At 40.4% G+C, this 27,252-nt stretch overlaps 1 long non-coding RNA gene across 1 annotated transcript; it reads left to right on the forward strand.

Annotated features, from left to right (window-relative positions):
- Positions 1 to 1,162: 1,162 nt before the first annotated feature.
- On the forward strand, positions 1,163 to 25,276 carry LOC130543674 (uncharacterized). The gene is made up of 4 exons (XR_008959173.1): positions 1,163 to 1,330; positions 3,299 to 3,377; positions 15,689 to 15,741; positions 19,892 to 25,276. It is a non-coding gene; the product is annotated as an uncharacterized LOC130543674 (long non-coding RNA).
- The last annotated feature ends 1,976 nt before the right edge of the window (positions 25,277 to 27,252 follow it).

Genomic DNA, 27,252 nt, shown 5'->3' on the forward strand with positions numbered 1-27,252 from the left:
CCCAAGAGAAATAAAAACATATGTACACACAAAAACTTGTGCATGATTGTTCAGACCACCATTATTCACAATAGCCAAAAAAAGGAAACAACCAAAATGTCCATCAACTGATGACTACATACATAAAATATAGCATCGCCATACAATGGAATATTATTCAGCCATACAAAGGAATGAAGTGCTAATACATGCCACAACACAGATGGACCTTGAAAACAAAATGCTAAGTGAAAAAAGCTAGTAACAAAAGGACTACATATTGTAGGATATCATTTATACGAAAGGTCCAGAATAGTTAAATCTATAGAGACAGAAAGTAGATTGATTAGTGGCTACCTAAGGCTGGAGGAATGGGTGAGTGAGCAATGATGGCTACAAGGTATGAAGTTTCTTTTTCGGATGATTAAAATATTCTAAACTTAGATTTTGGTGATATTTGGCACAACTCTGTAAATTTACTAAAGCCAAAAAATTGTATGTTTTAAATTTTTTTTTTTTTTTTAGATTTTATTTATTTATTTGACAGAGATAGAGACAGCCAGCGAGAGAGGGAACACAAGCAGGGGGAGTGGGAGAGGAAGAAGCAGGCTCATAGCGGAGGAGCCTGATGTGGGGCTCGATCCCATAACGCCGGGATCACGCCCTGAGCCGAAGGCAGACGTTTAACCGCTGTGCCACCCAGGCGCCCCAAAAAATTGTATGTTTTAAATGTGTAAATTTTATGGCATGTGAATTGTATTTAAATAAAGATGCCTAAAAAATAAGTTGATCACATTTGAATTTTTTTCTGAACTCTTATGTACCATTGATTTGTGTCTATCCTTTCATCAGTACCAGTTTATCTTGACTTCTATCGCTTCATATAAGACTTGAGATAAAGTCGTATGAGTCCTCCAACTTTGTTCTTTTTAAAAATTATTTTGACTATTCCAGTTCCTTTACTGTCTCTCTCTTTTTTTTTTAAGATTTAATTTTTTTAATTAAGAGGAAGTGAGAAAGCACAAGCAGAGGGAGAAGCAGGTCCTCTGCTGAGCAGGGAGCCCATTGTGGGGCTCTATCCCAAGACTCCACAATCACGACCTGAGCCGAAAGCAGATGCTTAACCGACTGAGCCACCCAGGCACCCTTACTTTCAGGCTAAATCTTAGAAATGACTTGCTGAGGGGAGGAGTCCAAGATGGCGGAGGAGTAGGAGACCTTAATTTGGTCTGGTCCCAGGAATTCAGCTAGAGAGCTACCAAAGCATTCTGAACCACCTGCAAACACAACCTGAGATCTAAGAAAAGAATACCTGCTACCTACAAACAGAAAAGCAACCACTTTCTACAAGGTAAGAAGTGTGGCGAAGTGAATCTGAGGCACTATATGGGAAGATAGACGGCGGTGGGAGGGGGGGGCTCCGAAACCCGGCTACAGCGAGTGATATAGCAGTGGAGTGCAAAATCAGAACTCTTAGAAGTCTGCTCCGGTGAGGGACATCCTGCCTGAAAGGCACTCAGGTGGCTAAAGGGGGGGGGGGGGGGACAGTACCCTAGCTGGGTCAGTGTGGTCCCAGGTTCCCCAGGGTCACAGGGAGACCGGGTGTGCCTGAGTGTGGCAGATGGAGCAGGGAAGCCAGCTACAAAAAGTGAGCCCAGGAGTGGACTCTCAGCTCGGGGTTGCCATAAACCATGAAAACTGCCACAATCAGTAAGCAGCAGAACCAGCGAGACCCCTCCTTCTCCCCTGGGAGGAGGGGCACGGGTGCGTCCTGCAGGAACCTGCTGCAAGGAGATTCGCAACAGGGTGGCGTGCCTGAGATAGAAATGCTCGGTCAAGGGGCACCTGCATGGCTCACTCGGTTGGTTAAGCGTCTGCCTTCAGCTCAGATCATGATTCCAGGGTCCTGGGATCGAGATCTGTGTTGGGCTCCCTGCTCAGTGGGGATCCTGCTTCTCCCTCTGCCTCCCCAACCACTCGTTCTCTCTCTGTCTGTTTCTCCAATGAATAAATCAAATCTTTAAAAAAGAAAGGAAGATCCTCTCCTTTTTTATTAACAAAACAAAACGCTCAGTCACAGGCCGGGTGAGCACAGAGTGTGGACAGAGAGGAGGGAGACAGGACCGATGAACTGCTTTTCTCTGAGGGGCACTGAAGAGTGGGGCCCCAAGCTTTTGGCTCCTGATGGAGATTGAGAGGCCACTGTTTTCATTCTCATCCTCTAAAGCTTGCGCAGAATGCCTTCAGGGAACAAAAGCCATATAGAGTAAACCAAAGCAGATTACTTAGCCTGGCCCCCTGGCAGAGGCGGTACAATTCCGCCTGGGGCAAAGACACTTGAGAATCAACGCAACAGGCCCCTCCCCCAGAAGATCCACAAGAACATCCAGCCAAGACCAAGTTTACCAATGAATGAGAACGGCAAAACTCCATATGGAAGATAGAATTCGTGGCTTTTTCTCCATGATTCTTTAGTCTTTCAGTTGTAATTTATTTTTATTTTTTTCTCTTTCCTTTTTCAACCAATTTCCTTTATCAACTCTTTTTTAAAGTCTTTTTATTTTTATTTTTACAGTTATATTCTATTCCTTCATTGTATTTAATTTCATTTTTGTATATATATATATATGTTTTCTTTCTTTACAATTTTGGCATGCACTTTCTTCTAACAGACTAAAATACACCAAAATCTAGTGTATGGCTCTGTTCTCTTCACCTGTCTGATCATATTCTCTCTTTTTTTTCTTATTCCATTTTGTTTTTTTGTTTTGTTAAAGTCTTTAATTTTCATCTTTACAGTTACATTCTATCCTTTCAATGTATTTAATTTTATTTTTGTATATATATAAATTTTTCTTTCTTTACAGTTTTGATATGTAGTTTCTTCTAACAAACCGGCCAAAATACACTCAGGGTAGTGTATTGCTCTGGTCTGTTCACCTGTCTGTTCATATCCCTTCCTTTTTTTTTTTTTTCCTATTTTGTTTCTTCTTGTCTTTTAATTTTCATTTTTACAGTTATATTCTGTCCTTTCATTGTATTTAATTTTATTTTTGTACATATATAACTTTTCCTTTCTTTACAATTTTGGGATCTAGTTTTCTAACAAACAGACCAAAACACACACAGGATCCAGTGTATTGCTCTATTCTGTTCACCTGTCGTATTATATTATCTCTTTTTTTAAAATTATTTTTATTAATTTTTTTTTTTTTTTTTGGTTACAGTTCTCTTCTGATTTGTTTAGTGTCTATTTCTCTGGGGTCATTGTTGCCATTTTAATATTTGTTCTCTTGTTCATCTATTCTTCTCTGGACAGAATGACAAGACGGAAAAACTCACCTCCAAAAAGAGAACAAGAGGCAGTACTGACTGCTAGGGACCTAATCAGTATGGACGTAAGTAAGATGTCAGAATTAGAGTTCAGAATAATGATTATGAAGATACTAGCTGGGCTTGAAAAAAACACAGAAGACACCAGAGAATCCCTTTCTGGAGAAATAAAAGAACTAAAATCTAACCAAGTAGAAATTTAAAAAGGCTATTAATGAGATGCAATAAAAAATGGAGGCTCTAGGGGTGCCTGGGTGGTTCAGTCAGTTAAGTGTCTGCCTCCATCTCAGATCATGATGCCAGGGCCTTAGGGTCAAGCCCCACATTGGGCTCCCTGCTCAGCAGGGAGTCTGCTTCTCCTTCTCCCTTTGCCCATCCCCCCGGTTGTGCTCTCCCTCTCATTCACATTCTCTCGAATAAATAAATAAAATCTTAAAAAAAAAAAAAAAGGAGGCTCTAACTGCTAGGATAAATGAGGCAGAAGAGAGAATTGGTGATATAGAAGATAAAATGATGGAGAATAAAGATGCTGAGAAAAAGAGAGATGAACAACTACTGGATCGTGAAGGGAGAATTTGAGAGATAAGTGATACCGTAAAGTGAAACAACATTAGAATAATTGGGATCCCAGAGGAAGAGGAAAGAGAGAGGGGGACAGAAGGTATATTGGAGCAAATTATAGTGGAGAACTTCCCTAATCTGGGGAAAGAAACAGGCATCCAAGTCCAGGAGACACAGAGAACCCCCCTCAAAATCAGTAAAAATAGGCTAACACCCAGATATATAATAGTGAAACTTGCAAATCTCAGAGACAAAGAGAAAATCTGAAAGCAGCTCGGGGATAAGAGGTCCATAAACTATAAGGGTAGAGACATTAGGCTAGCAGCAGACGTATCCACAGAGACCTGGCAGGCCAGAAAGGACTGGCATGATACATTCCAGGACAAACAGAAACTAAAAAAATTTGTGATCACCAAACCAGCCCTACAAGAAATATTAAAAGGGATCCTTTAAGCAAAGAGAGAGCCCAAAAGTAACATAGACCATAAAGGAACAGAGACAATATACAGAAACAGTCATTTTGCGGGAATATAATGGCACTAAATTCATATCGTTCAATAGCTACTCTGAATGTTAAATGGGTTAGATGCCCCAATCAAAAGACACGGGTATCAGATTGGATAAAAAAGCAAGACTCATCGATATGCTGTCTGTAAAAGACTCATTTTAGACCCAAAGGCACCTCCAGATTTAAAGTGAGGGAATGGAAAACGATTTATCATGCTAATGGACATCAAAAGAAAGCTGGGGTGGAAATCCTTATATCAGAGAAATTAGATCTTAAACCAAAGACTGTAATAAGAGATGAGGAAGGAAACTAATAATCATTAAAGGGTCTATCCAACAAGAAGATCTAATGATTGTAAATATTTATGCTCCTAACATGGGAGCAGCCAATTATATAAGCCAATTAATAATAAAATTAAACAAACACATTGATAATAATACGATAATACTAGGGGACTTTAACACCCCACTCACTACAATGGACAGATCATCTAAGCAGAAGATCAACAAGGAAACAAGGGGTTTGAATGACACACTGGACCAGATGGACTTCACAGATATATTCAGAACACTCCAACCTAAAGCAACAGAATACACATTCTTCTCGAATGCACATGGAACATTCTCCAGAAGAGATCACATACTGGGTCGCAAATCAGGTCTCAACCAGTACCAAAAGACTGGGATCATTTCCTGCATATTTTTGGACCACAATGCTTTGAGACTGGAACTCAATCACAAGAGGAAATTGGAAAGAACTCAAATACATGGAGGCTAAAAAGCATCCTACTAAAGAATGCATGAGTCAACCTGAGTCAGGAAATTAAAGAAGAATTTAAAAAATTCATGGAAACAAATGAAAATGAAAATGAAAACACAACTGTACAAGATCTTTGGGATACAGCAAAGGCAGTCCTAAGAGGTGAGTATATAGCAATACAAGCCTTACTCAAGAAATGAGGAAGGTCTTAAATACACAACCTAACCTTGCACCTAAAGGATCTGGAGAAAGAACAGCAAATAAAGCCTAAACCCAGAAGGAGAAGAGAAATAATAGATTAGAGCAGAAATCAGTGAAATAGAAACCAAACCAAACAAAAACAAAACAAAAAACCAGTAGAACAGATAATGAAACTAGGAGCTGGTTCTTTGAAAGAATTAATAAGATTGATAAACCCTGGCCAGACTTATCAAAAAGAAAAGAGAAAGGACCAAAATAAATAAAATCATGAATTAAAGCGGAGAGATCACAACCAACACCAAAGAAATACAAACAATTATAAGAACATATTATGAGCATCCACATGCCAAAAAATTAGGCAATCTGGAAGAAATGGATGCATTTCTAGAAACATATAAACTATCAAAACTGAAACAGGAAGAAATAGAAAACCTGAACAGACCCATGACCAGCAAGGAAATTGAAGTGTTAATCAAAAACCTCCCAACAAACAAGAGCCCAGGGCCGGATGGCTTCCCAGGGGAATTCACCCAAATATTTAAAGAAGAATCAATACCTATTCTTCTGAAGCTGTTTCAAAAAATAGAAATGGAAGGAAAACTTTCAAACTCTTTCTGTGAGGTCAGCATTGATCCCAAAACCAGACAAAGACCTCACCAGAGAGGAGAATTACAGGAGCGCCTGGGTGGCACAGTCGTTAAGCATCTGCCTTCGGCTCAGGGCGTGATCCCAGCGTTCTGGGATCGAGCCCCACATCAGGCTTCTCCTCTGGGAGACTACTTCTTCCTCTCCCACTCCCCCTGCTTGTGTTCCCTCTCTCTCTGGCTGTCTCTCTCTGTCAAATAAATAAATAAAATCTTAAAAAAGAAAACAACTCTTCACAGTGTAGGGGTAGAGGGAACATACCTCAATATCATAAAAGCCATCTACAAAAAGCCCATAGCGAATATTATTCTCAATGGGGAAAAACTGAGAGCATTTCCCCTAAGGTCAGGAACACGGCAGTGATGTCCACTATCACCACTGCTGTTCAAAGTAGTACTAGAAGTCCTAGCCTCAGAAATCAGACAACAAAAAGAAATAAAAGGCATCTGAATTGACAAAGAAGAAGTCAAACTCTCACTCTTCACAGATGACAGGATACTCTATGTGGAAAACCCAAAAGACTCCATCCCAACATTGCTAGAACTCATACAGGAATTCAGCAAAGTGGCAGGATATAAAACCAATGCACAGAAATCAGTTGCATTTCTATACACTAACGATGAGACAGAAGAAAGAGAAATTAAGGAGTCAATCCCATTTACAACTGCTCCCCAAACCATAAGATACCTAAGAATAACCCTAACCAAGAGGCAAAGGATCTGCACTCAGAAAACTACAGAACACTCATGACAGAAATCGAGGAAGACACAAAGAAATGGAAAAACATCCCATACTCATGGATTGGAAGAAAAAATATTGTTAAAATGTCTATGCTACCTAGAGCAATCTACACATTCAATGCAGTCCCTATCAAAATACCATCAACTTTTTTTACAGAGCTGGAACAAATAATCCTAACATTTGTGTGGAACCAGAAAAGACCCCAAATAGCCAAAGGAACGTTGAAAAAGAAAACCAAAACTGGATACTGGTAGTATCCAAAATCGATAAAGAACTTATCAAACTCAACACCCAAAGAACAAATAATCCAATCAAGAAATGGGCAGAAGACACGAACAGATATTTTTCCAAAGAAGACATCCAAATGGCTAACGGACACATGAAAAAATGTTCCACATCACTTGGCATCAGGGAAATACAAATCAAAACCATGATGAGATACCACCTCACACTGGTCAGAATGGCTTAAATTAATAAGTCAGGAAACAACACATGTGGGTAAAGATGCAGAGAAAGGGGAACCCTCTTACACTGTTGGTGGGAATGCAAGCTGGTGCAACTACTCTGGAAAACAGTAGGGAGGTTCCTCAAAAAGTTGAAAATAGAGCCACCCTACAACCCAGCAATTGTACTACTGGGTATTTACCCCAAAGATACAAATATAATTAATAATCTGAAGGGGCACCTGCACCCCAATGCTATAGCAGCAATGTCCACAATAGCTAAACTATGGGAAGATCTCAGATGTCCATTGAGAGATGAATGGATAAAGAGGTGGTATATATATACAATGGAATATTACATAGCCATCAAAGAAATGAAATCTTGCCATTTGCAAAAACATGGATGGAACCAGAGAAAGACAATTATCATATGATCTCACTAATATGTGGAATTTAAGAAACAAACCAGAGGAACATAGAGGAAGAGAGGAAAAAATAAAACAAGGTGAAACCAGAGGGGGAGACAAACCATGAGACTCTTAATCATAGGAAACAAACTGAGGGTTGCTGGAGGGGAGGGAGGTGGGGGGGATGGGGTAACTGGGTAAGAGACGTTAAGAGGGCATGTGATGTAATGAGCACTGGGTATTATATAAGACTGATGAATCACTGACCTCTACCTCTGAAACCAATAATATACTATATGTTAGTTAATTGATTTTAAATTTTAAAAAAATGTAAAAATGTAAAAAAAAAAAAAAAAAGAATCGACTTGCTAATGTCTACCAAAATTCCTGCTGGAATTTTGAAATGGATTGGATTGAATCTATAAATCTCTAGGAAGAATTAACCTCTTAATGATATTGAGTCTTCTAATCTGGAAACAAGGTATATCTTGCCATTTGCCTCAGGCTTCTTTTATTTCTTTCATCAGTGTTTTGTAGTTTTTAGCATACGAATTTTATACAGCATTTGTTAGACTTACACCCATGTCATGGGTTTTTGGTTTTGTTTTTTTTTTGGTGTAATTGTATATGGTATTGTTTCTTACACTTCGATTTCTGATTGTTCATTGCTACTCTGTGGAAATACAATTGATTTTTATATGTTGACCAGGTATCTAATGACTTTGCTAAGTTGTTTATTTGTTCTAGTAGCTTTTTCTGTTGATTTGCTGGGATTTCAACAACCAATGGGTCAAAGATAAAATCAAAAGGGAAATAAACGAGTCTCTTAAACAAATGAAAATGGAAATACAACATACCAAAACTTAAGGGATGCAGCAAAAGCAATCATAAGAGGAAGATTATATTGATAAATATCTACATTAAAAATAAATACAGATCTCAAATAAACAACCTAACTTTATGCCTCAAGGAACTAGAAAAACAAGAACAAACTAAGCCCAAAATTAGCAGAAGAAAGGAAATAACAAAAATCAGAACAGAAATAAATGAAGCAGAGAATAGAAAAGCACCAGAAGAAATCAACAAACCAAAAGTTGATTTTTTGAGAAGATATATGTGTTTTAAAAACCTTTAGCTAGACTTACGAAGAAAAAAAGAGAGGACTCCAATAAATAAAATTAGAAATGAAAGAGCAGAATTACAACTAATATCACAGAAATACAAAGGATCATAAGACACTACTATGAAATTACATGTCAACAAATTGGACATTCTAAAAAAATGGATAAATTCATAGAAACATACAATCTGCCAAGACCGAGTCATGGGGGCACCTGGGTGGCTCAATTGGTTAAGCGTCTGCCTTCAGCTCGGGTCAGATCCCAGAATCCTGGGATCGAGCACCGCATTGAGCTCCCTGCACAGCAGGGGGGTCTGCTTCTCCCTTTCCCTCTGCTGCTCCCCCTGCTTTTGCTCTCTCACTTTCTCCTGTCAAATAAATAAATAATTAAATCTTAAAAAAAAAAAAAAGACTGAATCATGAAGAAAGAGAAAATCTGAAAAGACCAATAGCAAGTAAGGTTATTGAATCAGTAATCAAAAACATCCCAACAGAAAAAAAGCCCATGACCAGATGACTGCATGGTTAAATTCTTATTTAAAGAAGAATTAATATCAATCATTCTTAAACTCATCTAAGAAGCTGAAGTGGAGGGAATACTACCAAACTTATTTTATAATAAGCATTACCCTGATATCAAAGCCAGATAAGGATAATACCAGAAAAGAAAACTACAGGCTAATATCCCTGGTGAACATAGATGCAAAAATCAGCAAACTGAATTCCACAACACAGTAAATAGATCCTGCACCATCATCAAGTGGGATTTATCCTTGGGATGAAAAGATGACTCAACATATGCAAATTAATAAATATAGCACACTACATTAATAGAATGAAAGATAAAAACCATATGATCATCTCAATAGATGCAGAAAAAGCATTTGACAAATGTCAACATCCTTTCGTGATAAAATCTCTTAGCAAACTGGGTATGGAAAGAACATACCTTAACTTAATAAAGGCCATATATGACAAACCAACAGCTAACATCATACTCAGTGGTATAAAGGCTGAAAGCTTTTCCTCTAAGATCAAGAACAAGTGTATCCACACTCACAACTCCTATTCACCATAGTACTGAAAGTCCTAGTCAGAGCAGTTAGAAAAAGTAAATAAAAGACATCCAAATGAGAAAGAAAGTAGTAAAATTATCTGTTTGCTGATGGCGTGATCTTCCTAAGGACTCCCAAAACTGGGGCACCTGGCCGGCTCAGTCTGTAGAACATGTGACTCTTGATCTCAGGGCCATGAGTTTGAGCCCCACATTGGGGATAGAGTTTCCTTTTTTAAAAAAAGCTCCAAAAACCCTTAGAACTAATAAATAAATTCAGTAAAGTTTCAGGATACAAAATCAACTTATAAAATTCAGTCACATTTGTACGCACTAACAATGAACTATCTGAAAAAGAAACAATTCCACTTAGCATCAAAAACAATAAAATACTTAAAAATAAATTTAACCAAGAAAGTGAAAGATATATACACCAAAAACTATAAGACATTGATATAAGAAATTGAAAAAGACACAAATAAATGGAAATCTATTGCATGTTCGCGGATTAGAAGAGTTAATATTATGAAAATGTCCATGCTACCCAAAGTCATCTGTAGATTCAGTGTAGATGTAGACGCATCTTTATTGAGATTTTGGTGAGGTTGTAGAAAAGCAGGAACTCTCATTAATTGCTGGTGGGAATGCAAGTTGTTCTGTTACTTTGGAAGACAGTTTGGCCAATTCACATAAACATAAACATATTCTTACCATACGATCCAGCAATCACATACTTTGGTATTTACCCAAAGGAGTTGAAAACATATGTCCACACAAAAACCTGCACGTGGATGTTTATAGCAGTTTTATTCATAATTGCCAAAACTTGGAAGCAACCAAAAATGTCCTTCTGTAGGGGAATGGATATATAAACTGGTAAATCCAGACAATGGAATACTATTCAGTGCTAAAAAAGAAATGAGCTAGCAAGCCGTGAAAAGACATGGAGGAACCTTAAATGGATGTTACTCGTAGGCAAAGAAGCCAATCTAAAAAGGCTACATGCTGTTTGATAACAATTATGTGACATTTGGAAAAGCCTAACTATGGAGACAGTGGATTATAGAATATTCTACAGAGATATGTCACACATTGTCTAGTAGGGCCTGTAGATATCATCAATTCTAGACCAACTTTTAAAATCATTTCTTTGCTTGGGATGCTAATCCTAATGAGATGGAATGGATTCTGACCCTCTTTGCATCTTTGCACGTACAGCAGAGATTAAGGATTCTTAGGTTAACTTTGTGACTCTACAATGACATCAAGGACCCAAGAATTTCCATCTTTCCCCTCTGCAATCCATCTGTAATATTCTTCATCATTGTCATAAACTGGCTGAAGGCGACATGGTGCTGCCTAGAGAAGAAAAGCGTGTTTCTTTCCATGCATCCCTTGCTGTTAGGGTGGGGAACCTTTCCCAGAGTCCCTTTGCATTCTTCCCTCTGGTCACGTTGGCCAGGACTGGGTGACCTGCCTATATCCTATCCATGAGCGAGGCAGGAAAAGTGAATCTGGGCATTTTCTAATCTCTATCCTGGGAGGTGAGCTCTTCCAAGAAGAAAGAAGAGGTAGGAGGAGGCAAAGGCTTTTTGCTAAGCATCATTTCCAAACATTTCTGGGAGTGTGCACTTGGAGAAGAGAGATTTTGTCACTTAGTCTACCATATTGGCTGAATTCAGTATTACTTTTATGATAAAATAGGACTAATTTATTTTTTTAAAATCTGTCCCAAGAAGCCAAGCCATTTTAATCAATCTCCCAGCTATCATCTCTAGCAAGAAACCAAATATATTTAGAAAGCCCAACTTATTTGAGTTATTTTGTGCAGTAAGGAAAAAACAAAATGTTGGGGCTTTACAATACATTATTGCCTTTAATCCCTTCAACAACTCAGTGAGATAGATGCCAATATCCCTGTTTTACAGATAAGGAAACTGAGGCCTAGAGAATGGAGGTGCCTTGCTCAAAGTCACACAGCCTGGAAAGCCAGCACAGCCAGGTCTGCCTGGCTCTAAAGTCCATGTACTTTTCTTTGGGCCATTCTAACTCCTGTCTCCCCACCCCAGTTATTTGTGAAGGATCAGACCTGAAGAGCAGGAAAGTAATTTCCTGTACTTCGACTGGGCTTAAGACATCCATCTTGAAGTCAGAAATGGTCAGAGTGGGGTGTGTTATTAAGTAATCCACCCAACAGGCCCTTGATTAGCAACCAAAGTGAAATTCTGCCAGACTATCTCTGGGGATACCATTTAGCAATATTAAATTGAGGGTGTAAATTAATCTGGCTGGAGAGTTCATTCCGTCCCGGATTCAAGCACCTGTCCTGTGAGAGATGTCCATTGAGGAACTCAGCCTCCTGCTCCAGATTTTCTGTAGCTGAGATTCCAGAAGGGCCAAACTTTCCCACAGCACCTAAACTGCTCTTCACTGGCACCCCATCCTCTGTATTTACTATTTACCATTTACCTTCCCTGCAAGACTGTGAACAGCAAAGCCCAAGGATCTCCCCAAACTTGCTCACCACTGACTTCCAGGACCTATACAATACCTGGCACATAGTAGTGCTTTGTACAAGCTTATTTAATTAGTTGATAGATGAACAAATCATTGAAAACACTAGCATTCAGTTGTCCCCACATTAAGTTGAACTGTTTGTGCTCAGGGTCACAAAATTCCCAATAGTAAGGTGAGAGCCAGCAAGTGAACCTGCCTCAGTGGCACCTGCTGGTCTTTGAGGGTTTTTCAGGAGCAGTCAATGCTGCTCCTTATGCTCTCCTGCACCCCAGGTCTGAAGTTGTGGCCCAGTCACTGTTCCCTTGTGCTAGACTTCAGGCTTCCCCCCTCCCAGTCCTCACCAATGTGACCACAAAAGCCTCCTAGATAGCAGTATTTCCTTAACGCCGGGAAAGAGGGACCCGCTCTTAGTTCAGGCTGTAGAGGGCTCCATATGTCACACACACACACACACACACACACACACGAAATTTTGGGAAAACACATAGACACTTCTGTTATGCTGACCTGGCGCTCAGTCCCGGAACTGTTCAGCCTATAATCCCGCACATCCACTCTCGTGACTCAGGGCAAGTTCGTCTGCATCTCTAAAGAAAAGACAACCACATCCAAATGGTTTTCAGTACCTTGTGCTTACATTCAAGACAGACAGTGTTTCCAATTGTGGGGAGTATTTGAATGGTGGACTCAGATAAGAGAAGAAACCAATCAATTAGTTTGTTAAATACTTCCCTTGAGATAGCATGAACGCAGTGGATTCTTGCACAACAAAGCATTGTACTGCCAAGTCTACAGTATCTTGCTGCTTTCTGTGTTCCATTCTATGGTTCCAGAAGTGTTCACAAATTACTTCTATATTCACAAGAGTTGCACATAGTATCTGAGAAATAATTTGCAGTATTGACAATTTTATTACTCTTAACTTTACATGCATATTTGTCTAGATGTAACAAGTGATATTTGATGCCAATTCTTTACATTGGCAATGTGATGGACACTGGTGTTACAACCAGAGTTGCAAATGATTTTACTTTTATTAAAATATTTAGTGATATTTGGGGTGCCTGGGTGGCTCAGTCAGTTAAGCGTCTGCCTTCGGCTCAGGTCATGATTCCAGGGTCCTGGGATCAAGCCCCACATCTGGCTCCCTGCTTAACGGAGAGCCTGCTTCTCCCTCTCCCTCTGCCTGCCACTCCCCCTGCTTGTGCTCTGCCTCTCTCTGTCAAATAAATAAATAAAATATTAAAAAATATATTTAATGATATTTAATTCATTTTTAAAAGATTTTATTTATTTATTTATTTATTTGAGGGGAAAGCATGCACAAGCAGGCGGAGGGGCAGACGGAGAGAAGCAGACTCCACTGAGCCACTCAGGTGCCCCAATATTTAATTATAGTTTAAAAAACTGATTTCAGGGGCACTTGGGTGGCTCAGTCGGTTAAGTGTCTGATTCTTGATCTCAGCTCAGATCGTGATCTCAGAGTGAGTTCTAGCCCCGCGTTTTGGGATTGAGTCCTGTATCAGATGCAGAGTCTAGTTGTCCCTCTCCTTCTGCTCCTCCCGCTGCTCGCTCACTCTCTCCCTCTCAAATAGAAAAATAAAATCTTAAAGAAAAAAAACCTAATTCCAGATGTCTCTAAATAATTTTGATTTTAAAATTTAACATTCAGAGACGCCTCAGTGACTCAGTTGGGTAAGCATCTGCCTTTAGTTCAGGTTATGATCCTGGGGTCCTGGGATGGAGTTACGCATTGGGCTCCCTCCTTGGTGGGGAGTTTGTTTCTTCCTCTGCCCCTCCCCCTGATTGTGCTCTGTCTCTCTCTCTCTCTCTCAAATAAATAAATAACATCTTAAAAAATAAATAAAATAAAATTTAACATTCACTTAGTATAATTATATTTTGCCTTTTAACAATTTCGCATCTTTTAGGAGAAAAATAATTTTTGAGAAAACATGAACAATTAAAAAATTTAAATTATAATATTTTACATTTGCTTAAGTTATATTTTGGATGAAAATATAATCAAATTTCATATATTTTGAATAAATCTTTAACCCTATGATAGGGTTACTATCAATAGGATACATTATGTGAAAAACCTAACTTAAAATAATTAGTGATATTTCTGAAAGGACAGCAAGAAAAAGAAATTTACTAGAAAAAATAAAAAATTATTTATAAATGATGTTATCATTTTATTATTCTTCAAAACATCACAAGTCTATGAACAACACACTTATACAATTCACAATAATTAAGCCCAGTCATCTTGAGTATTGTGTTGACTTTCAGTTGTATAAATTGTGGCTTTACACACATTTTTCAATTTTGACATTGTGAAGGTATAGTGTCAAGGTAGGATAGAACATGTTTTATTAAACAGTCTCTCTGTCTAATATAACTGTTAAATACTTAAACACATGGTACAGGGGCCTCCACTGGTACTCTTGTCCCAGGTTCTGCACATGTTCTGGGTAAAGCTTCTAGGTGGTCTCTCTGCTTTTGTCCTCATTCCAAATCCATTCTCCACATGGAAGCCAGACAGTAATTTAATTGTTCCAAACAGTTATAGTCCATGTCACTCCCCAGCTGGAACCTCTCCAGCAGCTCCTTGTTGTCCTTTAAAGAAAGTCTGATTTCCCAACGGAAATCTGCAAGCCTGCCCCTTCACAGCCTGACCCTTGCCCACTTTTCCCACCACTAATTTGCCCTTTTCACTCCCAGTTTTGCCTCTCCAGCTCCTGAAAGCATCCCTTCTCCTTCTCAAACACACCAAGTTCACTCTTGCCTCAGTATCTTTTCTCTTGCTCTTTCCCCACCCAAAAGGCTCTTCACAGATCTTCATGCAGCTTGTTCTTTCTCATTATTTAGGTCTCAGTTTGAAAGTTTCCTCCTTCATGGGTTCCTGGCTGGCTTAGTCAGTGGAGCATGCGATTCTTGATCTCAGGGTTCTGAGTTCAAGCCCCACGTTGGGTGTGGAGATAAATAGATGATAGATAGATAGATAGATAGATAGATAGATAGATAGATGATAGATAGATGATAGATAGATGATACATAGATAGATGCGTCCTTCAAAGGGCTTTGCTTTTTCTTCCCACATCTACTGAGCAATTACTGCCTACCCAGCACTATACCAAGTGCTCTCTGTTAATCCATTTAATTCTTCTAACAACCTTTATGACCTCAGAGAGATCAAGTGACTTGCTCAAGGTCACACAGCTGAAAAGAAGTGGTGCTGGGATTTGAACCCAGGCTCCAGAGCCCCATTCTTAATCTTGGGCTATGTTACTGTTCTGGACACCCAAAATAAGATAGCGCCCTCCCTGCCCTAGTCACTGTCACATGACCTTGTCTTATTTCCTCGTTTTGTCACTCTCTGAAACTAATTTGTTTGTTGTGTGTTTCTTTGTGAAGATGGGGACTTTTATCACCAGTAACAGCAGAGCTGAGACTGGACCTGGCACACAGTATGTATTTATTAAATATAAATGTATATATTTATTAAATATAAATTTATAAATATAAATATAAATTTAATATTAAATAAAAATAAAAATATAAATAAAAATATTTATTAAATAAAAAACATTGGGCTTATTAACTTCTAAATAATTGGGCTTTAGCTTCTAAAAACAAAAAAATGGTCACGTTTCTTGACTTTTTAAATTTATTTTTTATTTTTTCTAATTAAAGATTTTATTTATTTGTTTGTCAGAGAGAGAGAGCACAGGCAGGGGGAGTGGCAGGTAGAGGGAGAAGCAGGGTCCCCACTGAGCAAGGAGCCTGACACGGGATTCAATCCCAGGACCCTGGGATCGTGGCCTGAGTGGAAGGTAGACACTTAACCAACTGAGCCACCCAGCCATCCCTTGACTCTTTTTTAAAATCTTGATTTATTAGTTCAAAGTGTATGCTGAAGTTTTCATTTATTTAAAGATTTATTTATTCTAGAGAGAGAGAGAAAGCGTGCGTTCGAGCGACTGGGGGGAGGGGCAGAGAGAATCTCCAAGCAGACTCCCTGCTGAGTGGGGAGCCCCATGTGGGGCTCAATCTCAGAACCCATGAGATGATGACCTGAGCTAAAATCAAGAATCTGGTGCCACCTAGGCGCCCTAGTGTATGCTGAAGTTTTAATGGATAAAATTATATCATACCTAAGATTTCCTTTAAAATACTCCAGGAAAATAAAAGTGTGGTAATAGAGGATATAAGATTGGCAAACTGACCATTGTTGAGATGGGGTGAGAGAGCCACTGGGGTCATGATACTATTCTCTCTACTTTCATATGTTAGAAAACCCCTTTAATAAAAACTGTTTTTTAAAACTCAGTTCATTATCCTTAGGACAACATAAACCCCAAACTTCGGGACACAAAAACTTGGTTGGTGTCTTATGGTAGGAAAAAGGGAAAAAATAAAACTAGATGTAGTCAATTTCTCCTGTCACAAGGACAAATGTAAGGGATTCCAAGGCAGGCAGTAACTAAACCCTCAAGGAAAGAAGAAAGTTTGGTACAGACAAGATGACAGTGGATTGGGGTTCTGATTTATAAGTAGGAGTTAATCAAGAAAACAATAAAGGCATTCTAGTAGGGGGCACAGTCCATCCAAAAGCACAAAAAAATCAAGTGCTTAACATATTGGTCAAAGTAAGAGACTTTCAGGGGTGCCTAGGTTGTTCAGTTGGTTGAGCCTCTGATTCTTGGTTTGGGCTTGGGTCTTGATCTCATGGGTGGTGGGATCAAGCCCTGTGTCAGGCTCCACACTCAGTGGCGAGTCTGCTTGGGGGAATGCTCTCCCTCTTCCCCTCCCCCTCTCACATGCTCCCATCTGCTTTCTCTCTCTAGAATAAATAAATAAATCTTAAAAAAAAAAGTAAGATACTTTCTGCTGAACTGGGTTAAACACTAGGGAAAATTGATCAGATCTCATTACAAGATGATGAGAAGTCCATGGCTCCCAGATTTAAGTCAGCAACTGTGTAATATCGTCAAGGACCCAAGTTCTCTTCACGTCTTTGTTCTGCCCTCTGCAGCATGTCTGGCAGTGTTGACCTCAGGCCAGCTGTCCTCATGGTTGTAAGATAGTTGCTGCAGTTCCAAGCATGACAACTTGCACACGAAGAAGAAATGGCCTCTCTTTCTACCAACAAGGAAACCTCTTTAGAAGCTCCCAGCAGACTTCCTATAATGTTCCTTTCTCCAGGAATATGTCATCTGCCCAAATCTGAATCATAAGTGAGAGAACAGAAACACCATGACTAGCTTGGAATGATATTAATCCAGCTTTGGTGCTGGACATAGAGACTGCCTCCCTTGTAGCACACAGCCTCTCAAAAGGCAGGGGCTACACTGGGAAGAGCCTTGATGGTAGGCAAAGGAGTCTTGTCTTTATCCAAAAACAGTGGGGATCCAGTAAGTTTTTATTTTTTTAATTAAAAAAATTTTTTTTAAAGATTTTATTTAGGGGCGCCTGGGAGGCTCAGTCGGTTAAGCATTTGCCTTAGGCTCAGGTCATGATCTTGGAGTCCCGGGATTGAGCCCCATGTCATCAGGCTTCCTGCTCAATGGGGAGCTTGCTTCTCCCTCTGCTCCCTCTGCCCCTCCTTCTGCTCCTTTTCTCCCTCTCTCATTCACTCTCTTTCTCAAATAAATAAATAAATAAAATATTTACAAATAAATAAATAAATAAAATACTTTATTTATTTATTTGAGAGAGAGAGAGAGCAAGCACAAGCTGGGGGTGGGGGGTAGAAGGAGCAGATCATGACTTGAGCCAAAGGTAGATGCTTAACTGACTGAGCCACCCAGGCGCCCCTCCAGTAAGTTTTTAAAGAGGAAATGATTTTATCATTTACAATAGCCAAGATATAGAAGTAATTCAAATGTCCATCAGTTGATGAATGGGTAAAGAAAATGTGGTATATATATATACAATGGAATATTACTCAGCCATAAAAAGAAAGAAGTATTGTCATTTGCAATAACAGGGATGGAGCTAGAGAGTATAATGCTAAGTGAAATAAGTCAGAGGAAGACCAAATACAATATGATTTCACTCATATGTGGAACTTAAGAAATAAAAGAAACAAGCAAAGGGAAAAATAAAAGAAAGACAAATTAAGAAACAGACTCTTTTTTTTTTAAGATTTTATTTATTTATTTGACGGAGATAGAGACAGCCAGCGAGAGAGGGAACACAAGCAGGGGGAGTGGGAGAGGAAGAAGCAGGCTCATAGCAGAGGAGCCTGATGTGGGGCTCGATCCCATAACGCCGGGATCATGCCCTGAGCCAAAGGCAGACGCTTAACCGCTGTGCCACCCAGGCGCACCAAGAAACAGACTCTTAATTATAGAGAACAAACATGGACAGGTTAAACAGGTGATAGGGATTAAGGAGTGCACTTATCATAATTAGCATCAGGTGTTATATAGAAATATTGACTCACTATACACCTGAAGCTAATATGGTGTTAACTAAGTGGAATTAAAATAAAAACTTAGGGGCGCCTGGGTGGCACAGCGGTTAAGCGTCTGCCTTCGGCTCAGGGCGTGATCCCGGCGTTATGGGATCGAGCCCCACATCAGGCTCCTCTGCTATGAGCCTGCTTCTTCCTCTCCCACTCCCCCTGCTTGTGTTCCCTCTCTCGCTGGCTGTCTCTATCTCTGTCGAATAAATAAATTTAAAAAAAAATCTTTAAAAAAAAAAAATAAAATAAAATAAAATAAAATAAAAACTTAAAAATGATTTTAAGAAAATAATGAGGAATTGATTTGACTAGATCTGTGTTTTTCTGGTGCCTGAATAGGGAATGGCTTGGGGAATGGGAGTCAGGCATGAAGTTACAAAGACCAGAGGGGATTGTAGTCTTCAGGAGAGAGATAATAGAATAAATGTCTTCTATCCGACTCTCTGGACCCATTCTCCACCTTACTCCCCTTGCTCTCTATAGCCCTCAGAGATCGACCTACATAGACCACATTAAAGTTAGACCACATTAAACCCTCTACCTTTTGGTGCTGTTCAGCCAATGGCTGAGGGATAAATGAGAATGAGGTTGGGGTATTTATTCCTCTATTTCAATTTCATGAGGTCACCCAGGGCTGGTTGGGCCCCTTGATAGAGATCCTGCCAAGGCCTCTCTAAGTAACTCTGTTTTGCTCATCCCCTTGGCTAGGGAAATGGTAACAGTTTCTTGTCACTAGTCTCAGGCACTACTTAGTTCCTTGTATTTTCTTCACACCATGCCCACACCTTTGTAAGTAGTTCTTTTATTAGACTTTTCTCAATTTACCCAAATTTGATGTTCTATCCACTTTCTCCTGGGACCCTGACTAATACAAGGGCCATGGTTTCAAAAGTCTCTTGGACGATCTGTAGAGCAGATGACAGGACTTCTTAGTCATTTGCTTCCTTCATTGTGCAGCAGACAGACTGGACAAGCTGTCGCCAAAGAGCACAGTACTGCTGGCTGGAGCGTTCTTTCCCACAAAGTAGTTTCTCTAACTCCCCACAAGGAGTGGGAACAAAAGCATGAAATACCTTTCAGTATTTGCCTTTTTCTCTATGTCACTAAAATTTTTGTTTGATTGCTTCTTTATAATATGTCTGTTACAGGATAGAGGAAACTTGCCCTTCAGTGCCCCAAAGGAGAAAGGAAAGTGCTAACTGGATGTCACCCCTGTCACTCATCTTGGGATATAAGAGGAAGCAGCCACTTCAAAGGGAAGAAGGAAGAAGTTGGTGCAGATCAGAGGATAGTGAGGAAGAATTTTTCTGTCTAAACATCCTATGAAATGTTGAATTGTGCAAAAGATATGTTGAAGCCCTAACTCTACAGTACCTCAGAATGTGACCTTATTTGGAAATAAGACTTTTACAGAAGAAACCAAGTTAAAATCATGAGGTCACTGAAACCATAAAACTCCTAGAAGAAAACAGAGGCAGTAAGCTCCTTGGCATCTGTCTTGGCAAGGATTTTTTTTTTGGATTTGACACCAAAAGCAAAAAGCAAAGGCAACAAAAGCAAAAGTAAACAAGTGAGACTATATCAAACTAAAAAGCTTCTGCACAGCAAAGGAAACCATCAACAAAGTGAAAAGGCAATTTATGGAATGGGATGAAATATTTGCAAATCATATCTCTGATGAGGGGTTAATATGTATAATATATAAAGCATTCACACAACTTGAGAACAAAAGACCAAGCAAACCAATTAAAAAATGGGATGGGCAGAAAATCTGAATAGACTTCTTTTTTCAAAGAAGACATACAATAATGGCCAACTGGTCCATAAAAGGTGTTCAGTATCACTAATAATCAGGGAAATGCAAATCAAAACCACAATGAGATAACACCCCACACCAGTCAGAACAGCAAGTTAAAAACAACAACAACAACAACAACAACAACAACAACAACAACAGGAAATAACAAGTGTTGGTGAAGATGTGGAAAAAAGGGAACTCTCACACACTGTTGGTGGGAATGTAAATTGGTGCAACCACTGTGGAAAACAGTTTGGAGGGGGAATGGACACCTTCCAATCCATAAACATAAAATCTCTCTCCTTCAGTTTGAGACTTCCTTAATTTCTCAGAAGATGTTTGTTGTTTCCAGTGTTGGTAGATTTTCGTGGGGCTCTTTCTCCAAGGCTTTCTTCTCCCTGATACTCTGCCCCCCAAATCCCAGCCACTTGATAGCCTCAAACTCCAATCTTTGTTTCCTCTGCCCATTGTATGCTTGGATTCTATACTATGCCTCACAGTTTGAAAAGCGTCCTCAGGGAGAGAACCATTGTGAATGTGGGGCTCACGTTATAGGCTTCTCTCCTCAAGAATCATTGCTTGCATTAGCTACTGTGCAGTGCTGCAGTTGCTTAACATTGCCTAGTTTTTACAGTTACGAGTGGTGAGAAGCTAAGACTAACACCAGCTACTCCATCACAGATGAACCAGAATTGCAAAATAAGAGTTTTGAAATGTTGGCGTAGCAGCTACTGTCAGCGCCCCGCCCATATCCCGTAAGTACTCGTTGTTCCTATTCATGCCAACAGCTTCCTACTGAAAGCCGAGGGCCTTCCTCTGGACAAAGAAGTACACCCATGTGTGTTCAGAAGGCTGAGTGCCAGGGAGTTAGTGCCCCTGGAAGCATCCTTCATCCAATTCTGTCATGGTCTTCCAGAGGTCCCTGGAAGAATTGAGCCTGTTTTCCACAGCGACCACTTGCTCATTAATGCATTCTGAAATGGCATTCTTCTTTTATTTCACTTCTCCACTCCTCCTAGGTTCTTTTTAGGGATCACTTCCTCATTCAACTACTTGCACTCAAACCATTGGTTCGTGGACTGCTGCTCTGAGAGAACGAAAACTATAGCAGTTGATCTTGGAATAGGCCCGGGAAACAGATCTTCAGGATAGTGTTAGTAAATTGTATGGCAACGAACACCCCATTGTTGATGGGAAAGGATGCTTTGTCATGCTGTAGCACCATGAGTATTCTTGTCTATAATGAACTGAGATGGAAGCTAGTGGAAGGTAGTGCACTAGCCTAGGCAATAGCTTCAGTACTTGAAAGATACGGAGGCAGTTGTAATAATAAGGACCAAGATGTTATTTGGCTATTATTCATTTCCATAGAAGCTCTGAAGAAAGAAAATAACAAGCTCAAACCAGGTACGTTTTGATATGTGTAAAAGCCAGAGGGCCTTCTTGGTAGTACTTAAAAAGACCCTCATTTTCTATAGTGAGAGGCCAGACTGTGCGGAAAACCAGACCCACAATTTGGTTAGAGTGGAAGAGTTAAATGGAAGCTAAATTCCTATCTCTGAAAAATCTCTTTCACTAAAGTCAGGAACCTTATAGGAAAAGGGTAGATATTGAGATATAGACATTGAGATATAGACATTTAGGTAGATTTCATGCTATGATCTCTCTGTGTCCCTCCAGAATTTATATGTTGAAATCCTAACCTACCATATGCTGGTATTAGGAGGTGGGGCCTTTGGGAGGTAAATAGGTCATGAGAGCAGAACCCTTACAAATGGGATTAGTGCCCTTATAAGACACCCGGAGAGCTCCTTTGCCCCTTTTGCCATATGAGGACACCGCAAAAAGACAGCCACCTGTGAGCCAGGGAGCAGATTCTCACCAGATACTGAATATTCTGGTGCCTTGATCCAGCCTCCAGAAATGTGAGAAATACATTTCTTTTGTTTATAAGCTATCCAGTCTATGGTAGTTCTGTTACAGCAGCTCAAATAGACTAAGACAGTACACTAGAGAATCTTGAATTTCAAACTTACTGGAAACTTCTAAGCCAGCAGTATACCCCCCAACCCCTGTTTATCCTGGAGAGAAGCCTCCATTACCTGGAGACCATGAAAAGGACTCACCTGAGGCAAACTCTTGTAAGATGATCCTTGTCCTCCTCCCATTCGGCCCCTCACTGTTTCTCTCATCACTGCTTCTCAACCAGTAACTACAGGGGTCAAATCTCAGCTTGGCCTAAACAGGGAACTACTGCCTGTGCTTTGGCAGGAAAAAGGGTTATTCACAAAAGAGCTATAGATCCTGGCTAATGTATACCAGCAGAAACTGGGAGAACATGTTTGAGAATGGATCTTGAGGTTTCTAAACCAGGAAAAGATGACTATTAATATAGGAAAGAAGGGCACCTGGGTGGCTCAGTTGGTTAAGTGTCTGCCTTCTGCTCAGGTCATGGTCTCAGGGTCCTGGGATCAAGACCCACATTAGGCTCTCTGCTCAGGGGGACCTGTTTCTCCCTCTCCCTCTGTCGCTCCCCCCTGCTTGTGCTCTCTCTCTCTCAAATAAATGAATAGAATCTTTAAATAACATATAGGAAATAAATTATACGTAGGAAGACACTCTCCCATGACTTAGGATTCAACATCCTAAAGTCCATCCCACTCATTCAATGAGATCCAGAGAGCACCATCAACCCTTCATGAGCATAACTACAACTCCCCTCCCTTTCTAGCACATAAGCTTCCTGAGTTCACCCCTTCTGGGAGCACTCAGGGACTATCTTCACTGGTTGGTACTTCCCAGCCTGGCATATAAATACATTTGGCACTTGTTTTGTTGATTGTTGTAATGAACTTTGTTTTCCATCAATAGTTGCCTCTACAAAGCTTGGCCATCACTGCCCTAAATATCTTTTTCAGGGGCAGTTGGTGGCCTACCCAACTTTCTGAGGTTTGGTGGGTTTTTTGTTTGTTTGTTTTTGGGGGTTTTTTTTGATGAGAAAAATAACAGAAGGATGAGTTGTGAGGCAGGAACACAGAATGAATTTGTAGAGGTGAGTTGAGTGAAGAGTAATCAAAAGAGATGATGGCCTAGAAAAAGTGAATGGAACTCCTAGCACCTGAGAGGAGAAAGCACATCCCTATTTGGGTTAAAATAATTGAGATTTAGATGATTCTGGGTATGTTTGGTGTAGTCCTGTGCACTGAAAATGCAATAACACTGACTTGTTCTGTTTACTACAATAGCACTATTTTCAGCCCACTAAATTCTAAACGAGCCAGGCAATCTCCAGTGGGGATGTTATTGGGCACTGGTTAATGGCAGTGTACATCAGAGGCACCCTTGGAGCCTGGTAAAGTGCAGGCTTTTGGGCCCCACTCCCAGGGCTCTGTTTGGTTGACCAAGGGTGGGGTCCAGGAATCTGCAGTTTTTTTTTTTTCAATGCAGAGCTTGAACTCATGACCCTGAGATCAAGACCTGAATTGAGATCAAGAGTCAGACACTTAACCAACTGAGCCACCCAGGCGTGCCTGGGAATCTGCAATTTAAACAAACTCTCCCCTCAGTTTAATATAAGCATCCATGTTTCAGAGAAAATTGTTTTCACGTACCAATCAGGCAGTTAGAACCTATGGGGCACAAAGTTATTCCAGTGTAATCTCATCGAGAGGAAGGAGAAGGTCTTATTGATCCCTGCATCTCAGCCTCAGCACAAGACTCATCATAGAACAGGACTCTTGGAGAATGTTTGATGAATAAATGAGCTATGGTCCCTGCTCAATTAGCCCTAACACCACAGGGTGGGCACTGAGGCAAGACAATTGCCCAGGGAGAGCGTGGGCTCAGGCCCAGCCTCCTTGGATGCAGAGTTCCACTACCTTAGCTGTGTACCGTTTCTTCATACTTCCCATGCCTTGGTTTCCTTGAATGCAAAATGGAATCAATTAAGGAGGAGCAAGTGAGTTACCCTACAGAAACATTACAAATAGTGCCTGACAAATAAGTACATAAGTACATTCTAGATACAAGTATAAACTGTTAGCATCACGATTAGTACTCTGTTGGCAGCTTCAGCAGGCACCACACATTGGACACCAATTATGTTTCGGGCACCCTGCTAAATGCTTCACACATATTACCGCATATTGTCTTCCTAACCCTATGAGGCAGAGATTATTATACCTATTTACCAGTGAGGAAACAGGCTCAGGGGAAATAACTTGTCCACAGTCACATATTGATGGAGCCAGATATCTGCCTCATGGCTCTGCTATAGCAGCAGTTTTCAAAGTGGGGTTCCTGGATCAGCAGCATCAGTAGAACCAGAAAACGTGAGGGTGTAGCCCAATGCTCTTTAACAAGCCCTATAGATGTCTGATTGATTTCTGATACAAAGTCAAGGCTGAGAACTCCTGTGCCGGGAGACTGTGGGTGATCTGGCCAAACCAAATCATCTACAGTTCCCAATATTTGGGATGCCCACCAGTCTTCTCAGTCTCTAAATGGAGAAAATAAACTTAACCAAATGAACTTAAGTGTATATCAAGTTGGAGACATCGACATGAACAGAGAAGAGCTGTTTTAAATGACTTTAAAACAGAGATTTAGGGGCACCTGGCTGGCTCAGTCGGTAGGGCATGCAAACTCTTTATCTCAGGGTCGTGAGTTCCAGCCCCATATTGGGTGTGGAGCCTAAAAGAAAGATAGGATGGAAGGAAGGAAGGAAGGAAGGAAAGAAGGAAGGAAGGAAGGAAGGAAGGAAGGAAGGAAGGAAGGAAGGAAGGAAGAGGGAAGAGAGAGAGAAAGAAAAAAGAAGCTACAGAGATTAAATGTGGACTCTTATTGGGATATATCTTAAGAAAAAAAGAACTACAGGGGCGCCTGGGTGGCTCAGTCATTGAGTGTCTGCCTTCGGCTCAGGGCGTGATCCCAGCATTCTGGGATCCAGCCCCACATCAGGCTTCTCCACTGGAAGCCTGCTTCTTTCTCTCCCACTCCCCCTGCTTGTGTTCCCTCTCTCTCTAGCTGTCTCTCTCTCTGTCAAATAAATAAATAAAATCTTTAAAAAAAAAAAAAAGAACTACAAAGCAAATAAAAGCTGAATTCAGGAATTGTATTATTGGTAATCATCTTGGTATCGTTATGTTAGAACGGTTAAAAATAAGACAACAGGCCTCAAATTGAGTTACGTATGTATGCTAAGCCCTACATAACCATAGCGAGTCTTAACTTAATTACAGTTTTGGCTCTCCCAGGAAGGCTAATGAAGGATTAAAGACACAAGAGGTACCTGAGACGAACGACTGTCAGACTGGCGTGACTCCTCCTACTCCCTCTATCCTTTACCTGAGTGCTCTCAGTCTCCTAATCCTCTCTCTGAATTGCCTGTCCACTCTGAAGTGACTAAAAATCTTAAAAGTCTGCCAAGTTTGTGTAGTCTTACAGCTTCAACATCTCCAAGGCCAGAAACCTAAAACACCTCTGTCACTAGCTAGACCCCCCGGCTGACATGTGCTGCTCACCTGCTTGTACCCATCAACCTTTGTCCCACGTTTTTCCTTAAGCTCTTCTTTCCAGTTTATCTCTTAACTCAGGCAAAAGACCCAAAGACCATAGCATCCTGTGATGGAAACCAAAACTACCCCTCAAGCAACAATGACTGCCAAAGAGCTCCTGCTAGCCCAGAGCACCCAGACCAGTTTGAACTTAACCCCTGACTCACACCTGTGCACAGACCAAGCAGTGACCCATGGAGTGACGGCCAGTTACCTTTATCTCATTGTAATACTAAAATCTCTGCCCAAGGAGGAGCACAAGCTTCATTTACATAACATACAATATATATATTGGCATGTTTCCTTAAGGTGCATGTGCCCCCTTATGCCCACCTCTTCATAGGATGACAAGGCTCCCCTATCCAAATATTCACCCTAATATTTGTTGTTTTAAATAAAAGGGACCCATTTACCCTTGCCCAGGTAGTCATGGTTTTGGAAGTTATTCCCTGTAATCTCCTTATTTGCTGCAAATAAAATTTCCTTGATGTGATAACTCCACCTGGTATACTTTCTCTCTGTGACTCACCAAGAAGCCATTAGAAGCACTGTTCGATTACACCTGGGCCTCCCCCATTGCACTCTTGTGGGAATCCATCACCAAAATACTGGCCCAGAATTCAGCATCTCATCTGCACTCAGCCAGGACACTGGAACAAAGATAGTCCTCAAAGGTTTTATCTCATCCTTCCACACCAACTCTAATGCCCCCTTACCTACCTTTGAAGGAAGACACCCCCCTATAGGGGCTCCCCCAGGGTTGATGGGACTCCAAGGGTTTCTCCAGTAAACTGATACCAGTTATTCCCTTAAACAGCCAAGGGGAAACTAAAATTAAATTAATGGAAAATCTTCACAAATTCTGGTAGATACCAGGGATACACTCTCTACTTTAAGACCTACTTGCTTTTAGACTGCAGATGGGACCCAGGGTTAACTGGCAGAATCCTAAGGGTAAGAATTATCAGTGCAGGTCTCCTAGATCTCTGTGGAGCCTGGCTGAGAAAGGAAGGCACAATTTCACATTGTCCCTTTCTTTCCAAGTCTAGACACTTGGAACTTGGTTTTGGGGTAACCATTTGTTATCAATCATTTCTTTCCCAGGGACAGCTGTTGCCTTCTTGTTTGTCTGTTTTGTTGTTGTTGTTGTTGTTGT

This window comes from Ursus arctos, unplaced genomic scaffold, assembly GCF_023065955.2.
Source record: "Ursus arctos isolate Adak ecotype North America unplaced genomic scaffold, UrsArc2.0 scaffold_14, whole genome shotgun sequence".
NCBI classification, from domain to species: Eukaryota; Metazoa; Chordata; class Mammalia; order Carnivora; family Ursidae; genus Ursus; species Ursus arctos.